The following is an 11,947-nucleotide window of genomic DNA, read 5'->3' as shown; positions in this document are numbered from 1 at the left end:
ATTGCCATTGAGATCATACAAACGTGATTGGATTTGTTTACATATGAACTAACCTTTGTTTTGTAGATGGTTTGACTCATGTGTTTGAGTCTTGCTTTGCACAGTTGACCTTCTGTGGTTGACTGTTTATCCATTCCTTTTGGTTTTAACTGTTGAACTGTTCACTGATTGGTTTGACTTTTTCAGGTACTTTAGTTGCTTAAGTTCTCTGAACTTGCTTTGCTTTGCTATTTAGCAACTTGCTTGAGGTATATTTTCTTTTTCTTCATGTAGTCTGGAGACCCGGCCTGTTATTTGGCCGGGCAAACTGTCTGAAGTCCTCCTTAAGAGGCCATGCTTGTGTGTGTTTAAAATTGTCCCAAGCAGGAAAAGTCCTTCAAGTAAGGCAATTGGTGGAAGGTAGGGATATGCAATCTATCCCCCACTACTCTTGTTGTGTCATCCCTCTGCTCACACTGCTGTGTGTTGACGCATTGGGATACAAACCCAAGATCTTGTACAAAGTGTACAGTGTCAGAGTCTTCGAGTATAGAAGGGTTCCCACTTTCTGGACCCATGCTCATTTGTCTATTTGATGCTCTCCCTGATTAGGGATAGAAGCAATGAGGCACACCCCTCATCTCCTTTCATCTGCTTCACCTTAGCCTCTCAATGGCAAGGTTAAGAGCAATCTTTGACCCTATTCCAGTTGGCCCTAGTGCCTAACCTTTTGCTTGAGCCTCTTGTATGCATATAGAGTGTGCTTTTTGTGATTGCCTGTTTGCTTTGCCTCTTTAGGTGTAGCTTAGACTTGCCCTTGTGCAAGGTAGGTTGTGCTTGACTCGCTTCCTGTGCAAGTCAAGTCTGTGTGGCTTACTCCCTGTGTGAGCCATGTTTAGAGTTGTTTGGCCGAACTACGGCAACTCTGATTCTCACGTTCAGGTGAGATACGTAGGCACGAGACGCGATGTCTTGCCGAGTTTGACTAACCACTAACACTAACTCTTTTCTCTCACCCCTGTGTGATTGAGATCTCTCCCTTTCTCTTGCCCTAGTTGCAATTGAGACTTTGCTTTTTCCTGTGTCTGTTCAGGATAGGTTGGCCCTTGTGCCATTTAGCTAGAAACCATAACTTAGGTTGACTTTGCATGACAACATCTAGGCTCGAGTCGTAGTCTCCCTAGAGTTGTGTCTCCCTCTGTTATCTGGTTAGGCTAGAACCTTTGTCCCTGCGTAGGGGAACTACATCGCCCTGATCTTCATACCAGACGAAGTATGTAGGCAGGAGATTGAGCTGATCTCTCCGGGCGCCCTTTTTTCTTTTTCACCCTTTGTGTCTTAACCACCCTTGTGTGTGTTCTGGTTGGAGTCCGACATAAGTCCAGCGATTGGCAGTTGGTTTCCTGTGCGTGTTTGTTGGTTCGGATGCTGATGTAAGTCCAGTGATTGGCATTCAGGCTCCATGTTTGCCTCTTTGCGTGTGTTTAGGTTCGGATGCTGATATAAGTCCAGTGATTGGCATTCAGGCTCCATGTTTGCCTCTTTGCGTGTGTTTAGGTTCGGATGCTGATATAAGTCCAGTGATTGGCATTCAGGCTCCATGTTTGCCTCTTTGCGTGTGTTTAGGTTCGGATGCTGATATAAGTCCAGTGATTGGCATTCAGGCTCCACGTTTGCCTTTGCTTTGTTTGTGTTTGTGTGTGTGTCAGCCGAGCTACGAATGCTCTGATTCTTCTCTCGTCCGAGAAGATACGTATGCATAGGATGCGATATCCTAGCGAGCATGTTTCGTTTCCCCAGTCCGAACTACTTCGACTCTGATGTCTATGCCTGATGGACTAAGTAGGCCCAGGATACGATATCCTGCCGAGTCGGTTTCAGTCAGTTTCTTTTGTCTCTTTCAGCCAGTGTGTGTGAGTTTGAGCAGTGTTTAGCAACCAATTTTCCTTCCTTTTGTGCGTGGATCCCGTAGAGTACTACGGATGCGTAGGGTGCCTAACACCTTCCCTTCGCATAACCGACTCCCGAACCCATCCTCTTTGGTCGCGAGACCATGTTCTTTCCTAGGTTTACTCTGAGCGTTTCCTTTCCCTCTTTTGGGATAAATAACGCACGGTGGCGGCTCTGTTGTTCTTTCTTTTCCCGCCGGTTTTTCGCGCGATGCGACAATAACTTAAGTCTAGAGTTAAACAATAGGACTATATCGCCTTGTTTGAATATTTTTCTTGATATACGTTTATCATGCCATTTTTTCGTTCTTTCTTTGTAAAATCTGGCATTTTCGTAGGCGTCTTGTCGAAGTTCCTCTAATTCGTTTATGTCAAGAATTCGCTTTTCACCAGCGGCCTTATAGTTTAAATTTAGATTTTTAATAGCCCAGTAGGCCTTATGTTCTAATTCTACCGGGAGGTGGCAAGATTTTCCATAAATAAGCTTAAATGGGGTTGTTCCTATGGGAGTTTTATAGGCGGTTCGATATGCCCATAAAGCTTCGGATAGTTTTGATGACCAGTCTTTCCTTGAGGTGGCGACTGTTTTTTCTAATATTTGTTTAATTTCTCTGTTAGACACTTCCACTTGTCCACTGGTTTGAGGATGGTAAGGTGTTGCTACTCTATGTCTTACACCATACTTAAACAGTAGTTTTTCGAGTACCTTAGATATGAAATGCGATCCTCCGTCACTGACGACTATTCTTGGGACACCAAATCTTGGGAAAATTATATTCTTAAAAGAGTCTAGTTACTACTCGTGTGTCGTTTGTCGGAGAAGCTATAACTTCAATCCATTTTGATACGTAGTCAACTGCTACGAGTATGTACTTGTTACCAAAAGAAGGCGGAAAAGGTCCCATGAAATCTATTCCCCACACGTCGAAAATCTCTACTTCCAAAATGCCCTTTTGTGGCATCTCGTCACGTCTAGATATGTTTCCTGTGCGTTGACATCTATCACATTTCTTGATAGCCGCATGCACATCCTTCCATATGTTTGGCCAATAAAGACCGGCTTGTAGGATTTTAGAGCAGGTCTTGGATGTACTTGCATGTCCACTATAAGGAGCGGAGTGACAGTGTTGGATTATATTTTCTATCTCTTCTTCAGGTATACACCGACGAAAAATACCATCGGGGCCTCTTTTGAAAAGTAAAGGGTCATCCCAGTAATAATGTTTTATGTCATGGAAGAATCGTTTCTTTTCTTGGTAAGATAAATTAGGTGGAACTATTCCGGCAGCTAAATAATTGACGAGATCAGCGTACCATGGTGTAACACATATAGCTAAGGTGGTCTCTACCTGTTTATCAGCTTTATTTTCTTCCAAAGTAGCTATAAGTTTACCGTACGAGAAATCATCGTTGATCGATGTTCTTTCCAGTTCCAGGTTTTCGAGTCTAGAGAGGTGATCTGCTACTACGTTTTCAGTTCCTTTCTTATCTTTGATTTCCAAATCGAATTCTTGTAGCAACAAAATCCACCTTAGGAGTCTAGGTTTAGCGTCCTTTTTTGTTAAGAGGTACTTAATGGCAGCGTGGTCAGTGTAAACGATTATTTTAGCTCCGACCAAGTAAGAACAAAATTTATCTAGTGCAAACACCACTGCTAAAAGTTCTTTCTCGGTCGTGGCGTAATTCATTTGTGCTTCGTCTAGGGTTCTACTTGCGTAATATATGACCTGAAGCTTTTTATCCTTTCGTTGTCCTAAAACAGCGCCTACGGCGTAGTCACTTGCGTCACACATTATTTCGAATGGTTCATTCCAATTCGGAGCCTGCATTATGGGCGCGGAGATCAATGCTTGTTTAAGCGTTTGAAATGCTTCTAAACATTTATTGTCGAAGATGAATTCAGCATCTTTCATCAATAATTCGATTAAAGGTTTAGTTATTTTAGAGAAATCTTTAATGAATCGTCGGTAAAAACCGGCATGTCCTAAGAAGCTTCGTACTTCTCTCACAGTTTTCGGAGGTTGAAGGTTTTCGATTACTTCTATTTTGGCTTTGTCTACTTCAATTCCTCTATTTGATATGATGTGTCCTAAAACAATTTCTTCTTGTACCATAAAGTGACATTTTTCCCAATTAAGTACTAGGTTTACTTTTACGCATCGTTCTAGAACTCTTTCTAGGTTTTCAAGACATTCTTCAAAGCTTTGTCCGCATACGGAAAAATCATCCATAAATACTTCCATGATGTTTTCGAGAAAATCGGCGAATATTGCCATCATGCACCTTTGGAAGGTTGCAGAAGCATTGCACAAGCCGAACGGCATTCGTCGATAAGCGAAGGTACCAAAAGGACATGTGAATATTGTCTTTTCTTGGTCATCAGGATGAATTGGTATTTGAAAGAAGCCTGAGTACCCGTCTAGATAGCAGAAATGAGAATGTTTTGCTAATCGTTCTAACATCTGGTCAATGAATGGTAAAGGGAAATGATCTTTTCGGGTTGCTTTGTTTAGTTTCCTATAGTCAATGCATATTCTCCATCCCGATTCGATTCGTTTGGTTATAGTTTCTCCTTTTTCATTTTCAATAACTGTTATACCTCCTTTCTTTGGTACTACGTGTACAAGACTAACCCATTTGCTATCAGATATAGGATATATGATACCTGCCTCTAATAACTTTGTTACTTCCTTTTTCACTACCTCACTCAGGATCGGGTTTAGTCTCCTCTTATGTTCCCTAGAAGTTTTACAGTCTTCTTCTAGCATGATGCGGTGCATACAAATAGAAGGACTTATTCCTTTAAGATCGGTGATGTTGTATCCTAGTGCGGTTGGATATTTTCTTAAGATATGTAGGAGTTTTTCGATTTCGAGTTTTCCTAGGTCTGCATTAACTATTACTGGTCGTTCAAGTTCTAAGTCTAGGAATTCATATCTCAGATTTTTGGGAAGTGTTTTCAGGTCGAGGTTTGGTTTCTTAAGGCATTGCGTAGGATCCGATGTCGTTGCTAAACATTGGTTAAGTCTGTCTTCTACACGATAGTCAGACAATTTGTCACTTTCTAACTCTGTTTCTTTTATGCATTCATCGATGATATCCATGAAGTAACATGTGTCATCTATTGCAGGTGCTTTCAAAAATTGGGAAATAATGAACTCAATTTTCTCTTCTCCTACTTCGAAAGTGAGTCGTCCTCGTTTTACGTCTATGACCGCACCGGCGGTTGCTAAGAATGGTCTTCCCAATATAATGGGTGTAACTTCATCTTCTCTTATGTCCATAATTATAAAATCGGTTGGAATGTAGAATTGACCTATGCGCACGGGAACGTTTTCAAGAATTCCTACAGGATATCTAACAGAACGATCTGCTAATTGCACAAACATTTTAGTTGGTCTTAATTCTCCCATTTCCAGTTTCTTGCATATGGATAAAGGCATAACACTGATACCGGCTCCTAAATCGCATAGAGCTTTGTCTATGATAAATTTTCCTATGTGACAGGGTATAGAGAAACTACCAGGGTCTTTAAGTTTGGGAGGCATATTCTGGATTATAGCGCTGCATTCAGCAGTGAGTGTAACGGTTTCGCTCTCTTCAAGTTTCCTTTTATTAGAAAGAATTTCTTTTAAGAACTTAGCATATGAGGGCATTTGCGTAATAGCTTCTGTAAAAGGAATTGTGACGTTTAATTGTTTCAGTAAGTCAACAAATTTTTTAAATTGGCCCGCATCTTTGGTTTTAATAAGCCTTTAAGGGTAAGGGATAGGTGGTTTATAAGGTGGTGGAGGTACGTAAGGTTCTTTCTTTTCTACGGTTTCCTTATTACTCTCTTCCTTTTCCTTAGGTTTATTTTCTTCCTCAGTTGACTTTTTAGAGTTTTGGTTTTCAATTCTTGGATCAGACGGTCCTTCTACCTCTATTCCACTTCTCAATATGATTGCATGAGCGTGGCTTTTCGGGTTAGGTTGGGGCTGTCCAGGAAATGTACCAGTTGGGGCAGCAGTAGGCGCTTGTTGTTGAGCTACTTGTGATATTTGTGTTTCCAGCATTTTGTTATGGGTAGCCAGGGCATCTACTTTACTTGCTAGTTGTTTAATTTGTTCACTAGTGTGTACATTCTGGTTTAAGAAATCTTTATTGGTTTGCTGTTGAGAAGCTATGAAGTTTTCCATCATGATTTCCAAGTTGGATTTTCTAGGAACATTATTGTTAGGTGTAGATGGGGTCGGCTTTTGATATCCAGGAGGTATAGCTGGGGCTTGACTGGAAGCTTGTCCTGGTGCGTATAAAGCATTATTGCTCTTATATGAAAAATTAGGATGGTTCTTCTAGTTTGAGTTATAGGTATGCGAGTAGGGATTTCCTTGAGCATAATTCACTTGCTCTGCTTGGATTCCTGTTAGGAGTTGACAATCTGCAGGAGTGTGACCTTGGATTCCACAGACTTCGCAATTTTGAGCTGCGGCAACCACGGTGGCTGGAGGTGATACATTTAAACTTTCAATTTTCTGGGCCAGAGCATCCACTTTTGCATTAACATGATCAAGGCTACTTATCTCGTACATGCCACTTTTCGTTTGAGGTTTTTCTACCATTGTTCGGTCGCTTCCCCACTGATAATGGTTTTGGGCCATGCTCTCGATAAGTTGATAAGCATCGGCATAAAGTTTATCCATAAGCGCACCACATGCGGCAGCGTCTATTGTTAACCTTGTGTTGTATAAGAGACCATTATAGAAGGTATGAATTACTAACCAGTCCTCTAAACCATGGTGTGGACAAAGTCTCATCATGTCTTTGTATCTTTCCCATGCTTCGAAAAGAGACTCGTTATCTTTCTGTTTAAATCCATTTATCTGGGCTCTCAACATAGCTGTTTTGCTTGGAGGGAAATATCGGGCAAGAAAGACTTTCTTCAACTCATTCCATGTGGTGACCGAGTTGGAAGGAAGAGACTGAAGCCATCTTCTAGCTTTATCTCTTAACGAGAAGGGAAAAAGACGAAGTCGAATCGCCTCTGAAGTGACACCATTAGCTTTAGCAGTATCAGTGTATTGGACAAATACGGATAAATGAAGGTTTGGATCCTCAGTAGGATTTCCAGAGAATTGATTCTGTTGCACTGCTTGTAACAGCGAAGGTTTAAGTTCGAAGTTGTTTGCTTCGATTGCAGGTGGAGCAATACTCGAATGCGGCTCATCTTGCGATGGAGCGGCGTAATCTCGAAGAGCACGAGCTGGTTCTGCCATCTCGGGTATCGGCGAAGGAAGAAGATTTTTGAGGTCGGGCACTTCGATAGGAGGGAGATTGTTTGCAGCACGATATTCCCGAATTCGTCGTAAGACTCGGAGATATAGTTCAATGTCGTTGATTCGTAAGTAAAACGGTTCGCCTTGTGAGCGAGTGTGTGGCATACAAATCAACGAAAGAAAGAAATAAAAATTTCCTTAGTCTCTACAGCGTAACAGAAGCGTTACGATATCGACTAAATAAAAGTCCCCGGCAACGGCGCCAAAAACTTGATCGCGACTTTATAAGTCTATTGGGGTACTAACTGCAAGTGCACAGTTCTATCACGTAGTTTTAAAAGATATCGATCCCACAGGGACTTATGAATCGATATACCGTTTTTCTAAGGTTACTTCGTAAAGCTAAGGCGGATGATACTTCGATGATTAAGGGGAAAAGTAAAACTAAAATTGGATCTAATTTAAATATCAATTAAGCGGATATCGGTATGTAGTTCATCGTAATTAGGGAATCAAATCTTCGTTGGTTTCTTGGTTTTTAAAAATAAATCTTTTCGGTAGACACTATTGATTAAAAGTCTTATCTCAAACTCTCGCTCTGTTGAATAGACTATGACTTTATATTAACGTAGCTGTCACTTATTAGTTAAGTCCAAAATCACTTTTTGAAAACAACAGAATCAATAGAAACTCTTTTCATTAAAATAATAACCGTTAAACACCCTCGTCTCAAACTCTCGCTCTATTGACTTAGATTATATAATTAAACTTAAATGCTTAACTTTCGTCCTCACATTTAACCTTTAAAAATACTTTTTGAAAAATATTAGAATTTAATTAACTCTAAAAATTGCTTTCGCCCTGATTTAGAATTAATGTCCAATTTACACTATCCAGTTAAAAACTCAAACCGTCGTTCTATTGATTTTAACTTCTTTATGTCTTTTACTCTCGTACAAAAACCTTGGTATTAACTCTGTAAATTGAGACCATAAAAAGAGTGACTTTAATTTTAAATAAAATTAAACCAACTTAGTTTTGATTCCTTATTCCGCTTACTTTACATACCGATATCTAAATTAATTAGCCGGACATGCTAAACAGGTCTGAATAATTATCATGCTTAAATAAAGCCATATCAGGCAAACAATATAAATAAACAGCAATGCAGAGCATATATAAATTAAAACAATAAATTAAAGAACCTGAATAATTAATAGGAATCTTGAACACTCCACCACAGACCGGTTGGATTTGTTGTTGCAATCTTCAATCGGACAGGAAAATAAAAGCAAAGGAATAAAATACTATGATCTAACGTAAGGTTAGATCCAGTAAAAGATACACAATAATTTCCGGTGTAGAAACTATTGTGTGAAAAATTAATTAAGTGCTCTGAAAATTGACTGGAAAAGAAAAGGAAATAAAAATTGCCAATAATAGAAAGCTGTAGAAAATTAGTGATGTAAATGCTTGTACGGCAGAAAGGGAAGCCAGCCTTTTAGGGTTGGATACTTGGTCCTATTTATATTAGTCCCCTTTTGTAACCGTTTCCAAAAGTGCCTTCCGTAAGTAACTTGCACGCTTCAACGAGTCAAGCGGAGGAATAGGCTTCAACGTGCCTCTGTTACGCGTTAAAAGCCAAAACTATAGGAGTGGGGTGTGACGTTCGTCACACCATGTGTTACGCTCGTAACACAAAGTAGTAGGGCGTGACGCTCGTCACACCTTGTGTGGCGGTCGTCACAGCTTCAGCGCTCCTGGCTTGTAATTGTGGGCTGGGCTTTAGTGGAATTTGCTTTCATCCTCTTTTTCACCCCCCTTTTCTTCCTTTTTCACTTATGCTTCAAATAAGTTACCTGAGACAAATAGAAGGGAAAATACCACGTAATATCGAATAATATGAAATAAATTAAAACAAATAATAATATAATTTAATTAAATCGGGTCCAAAAATGTGATATTATTTCATGTTATCACTTCTCCAGCTCCAAATCTTCTCCTCCAACCTTGATATGAAGCTTTGCACACGAATGGATGCTTGAAATGGCTGGATCTAGCTGAAACTCAAAGCTCCATGTTCATGTGCTCATGCACGATTTGCTTGATTCTTGATGAAACTCTTCAATCCAGCACTCAATTCCTACTATATGACGATCCAGGAACAAGATTATGCAATAAAAATCATGTGTTATGTGAAGAATTTTTGAATTTGGATTGAGAGAAAAATTGGAGGGAAAAATGTGATCTAGATCTAGAATGTGTTAGAATGAAAATTCTATTATGATTAAGCCTTTATATGCTGTGTTAATTATGCTGTAATCATGATTAGGCATTGGCTAATGAAAGTTTAATGAAAAATGAGGTGTTATGCACAATTGGAAAATTCACCCTATGCATGGCAATATGAACGTGAACAGTACCATGTGCATGCTCAAAATCACTTAAAATTATCTCATGCACATGTTGGAATTGGAATTAAACATGTATGATGCACCAAATTTGAATTTGGCATTTTCCCTCCAAAATGAACATGCATGGGCAAATGATTATATGATTAAATTTCATGCAATGCAATGTTGGATTTGGAAAATATGAGTCATAAGGAGCATAATGCAAAAAACGGACTCAAATTGGAGCTTTGGATCAAAAGTTATGGCTCTTGGAAGTTTCAAGCACACTTTGCAACCATTGGATCATAACTCCTCAACCATTCATCAGATGCTCATGATCTTGGACTTTTTGGAAAGGGGAGAGAAAGATCTTCAACTTTCATGTTGGACAAAAATTCATTTGAAGCTTCTTTGATGTTGGAAAGTTAAGTTGAAAGTGGTCCAAAAACTTGCCATTTTTGGAAACTTGAAATTACAGGTCACTTTCCATTTTGGGAAACTTTTGATTTGGCTTCAAAATCTTCAAGGTAGATATTTACAATGATGAATGAACCTCTTTTGGACATGAATGAAGTGTCTCAAACCATTTCTCCACCTCCTAGCCCTCAGTTGACTTGCAGTTGACTTTTATGGGGCCCAAATGACCTGGACATGCACTGATGACTTTGAGCCTCTAGCACTTGGCCAAGCTGCTTCAAAATGAACCCTGATTCATATAAGCTCTTTAGAACAACCATGTGGCTTTCATCTCAAGGAAAAAACTTGCTCCTTTTGCACTGATGAATCTCTTGATGCCAATGTTGAATGCAATGATGCAATGCAAGATGTAATGTTAATAACCTAAAAAAATGAAATGTATGCATGAATGGGGGGGTGCAAATTTGAGGTGCTACAGCTGCCCCTATTCAATCAACTGGGAATCTGAACGGATGAGAGCAACGACTGTCAGACTTTCAAGGTAAATAGGGATTGAATACCAAAGAACCGTAGAATTTGCACTCTGCGGGGGATGATCAAAGAAAAGAATATTCACCAATGGCAGCTTCCACTGGGGATTTGATATTTACAACTGGACCAGACAAGACGTTTACCGACGACTCTACTGGGGATTTGATATTTATCAAAGAAAGGATACATGACCAGACATTTACCGATGACTGGGAATAAAGAAGCCACGACCAGACGTCAACAGACGAATGGGAAGAAAGGAACCAAGACCAGACGCCAACGGACGAATGGGAAGAGAAACCACGACCAGACGCCAACGGACGAATGGGAAGAGAAACCACGACCAGACGCCAACGGACGAATGGGAAGAGAAACCACGACCAGACATCTCACGACGAATGGGAAGAGAAACCACGACCAGACGCCAACGGACGAATGGGAAGAGAAACCACGACCAGACGTCAACGGACAAATGGGAAAAGAAACCACGAACAAACGCCAAACGGATGAATGGGAAAAAAAACCACGACCAGACGCCAACGGACGAATGGGAAGAGAAACCACGACCAGACGCCAACGGACGAATGGGAAGAGAAACCACGACCAGACGCCAACGGACGAATGGAAAGAGAAACCACGACCAGACGCCAACGGACGAATGGGAAGAGACTCGATGGTTACAGGCATCGAAAGATGATGTCTACTGACACCAAAAGGAAGGACCCACACGGGGATCAACACGACACTCACCGGTATCGTAAGGATGACATCTATATATGTTAGAACAAAGGCAGACACTGGCCGGGGACTACGCCGGGGAATCACGCTTTCCTTTCGCGGACGGGTGAGGAAATAAACCTCTCTGGGGATTACCGATCCTGAATGCTGTCAAAAGCCTCTGCTGCAAATGTGCCACACAGCTGTTGAAAAATGATCCACCTCTGCTGGGGATGTGACCCAATCTGCCAGATGCAAGGGGAGGAAAACTCCTACTGGGAAAGCAAGTGATCACTTTGCTGAGCACCCGATTCCTGATTCGATTTCCCAACTCTGTGGGGAAAAGCACTGTTGGGGACGCTTGCTGATCTGTCATTCTCGAAACGGCAGAAAAACCCACTCAACTAGGGAGTCACTTGTTGGGGACACACCAACCTCTCAACCATGCTGGGGAAACCAATTCTGAAATTGACCCAGATGACCCAACGTCGCGATGCTAAACTCCTCAGAGCAACATTTTCACCAACCAACTCAACCAATTCTTGAATGGTAACCACGGCTTAGGGCTAGTTTATGCTTGCAATGCTGATGCATGAATTTTACAACGTAATGCTCCACCACCATGGAAATGCTACGCAATTAATGATGCAATATGCTATGCTTTTCTAAACGATGAATGCAAAAAAAAACATCCCCCTCCGGGGAC

At 40.8% G+C, this 11,947-nt stretch overlaps 1 non-coding gene across 1 annotated transcript; it reads left to right on the top strand.

Annotated features, from left to right (window-relative positions):
• The first annotated feature begins 6,698 nt into the window (after positions 1–6,698).
• On the top strand, positions 6,699–6,805 carry LOC127077860 (small nucleolar RNA R71). The gene has a single exon (XR_007787627.1). It is a non-coding gene; the product is annotated as a small nucleolar RNA R71 (small nucleolar RNA).
• Positions 6,806–11,947: the final 5,142 nt, after the last annotated feature.

The sequence above is a fragment of the Lathyrus oleraceus genome, chromosome 4 (genome assembly GCF_024323335.1).
Source record: "Lathyrus oleraceus cultivar Zhongwan6 chromosome 4, CAAS_Psat_ZW6_1.0, whole genome shotgun sequence".
NCBI lineage: Eukaryota > Viridiplantae > Streptophyta > Magnoliopsida > Fabales > Fabaceae > Lathyrus > Lathyrus oleraceus.
Note: the sequence above shows the minus strand (reverse complement) of the source record. Positions and strands in the feature narration are given on the sequence as shown.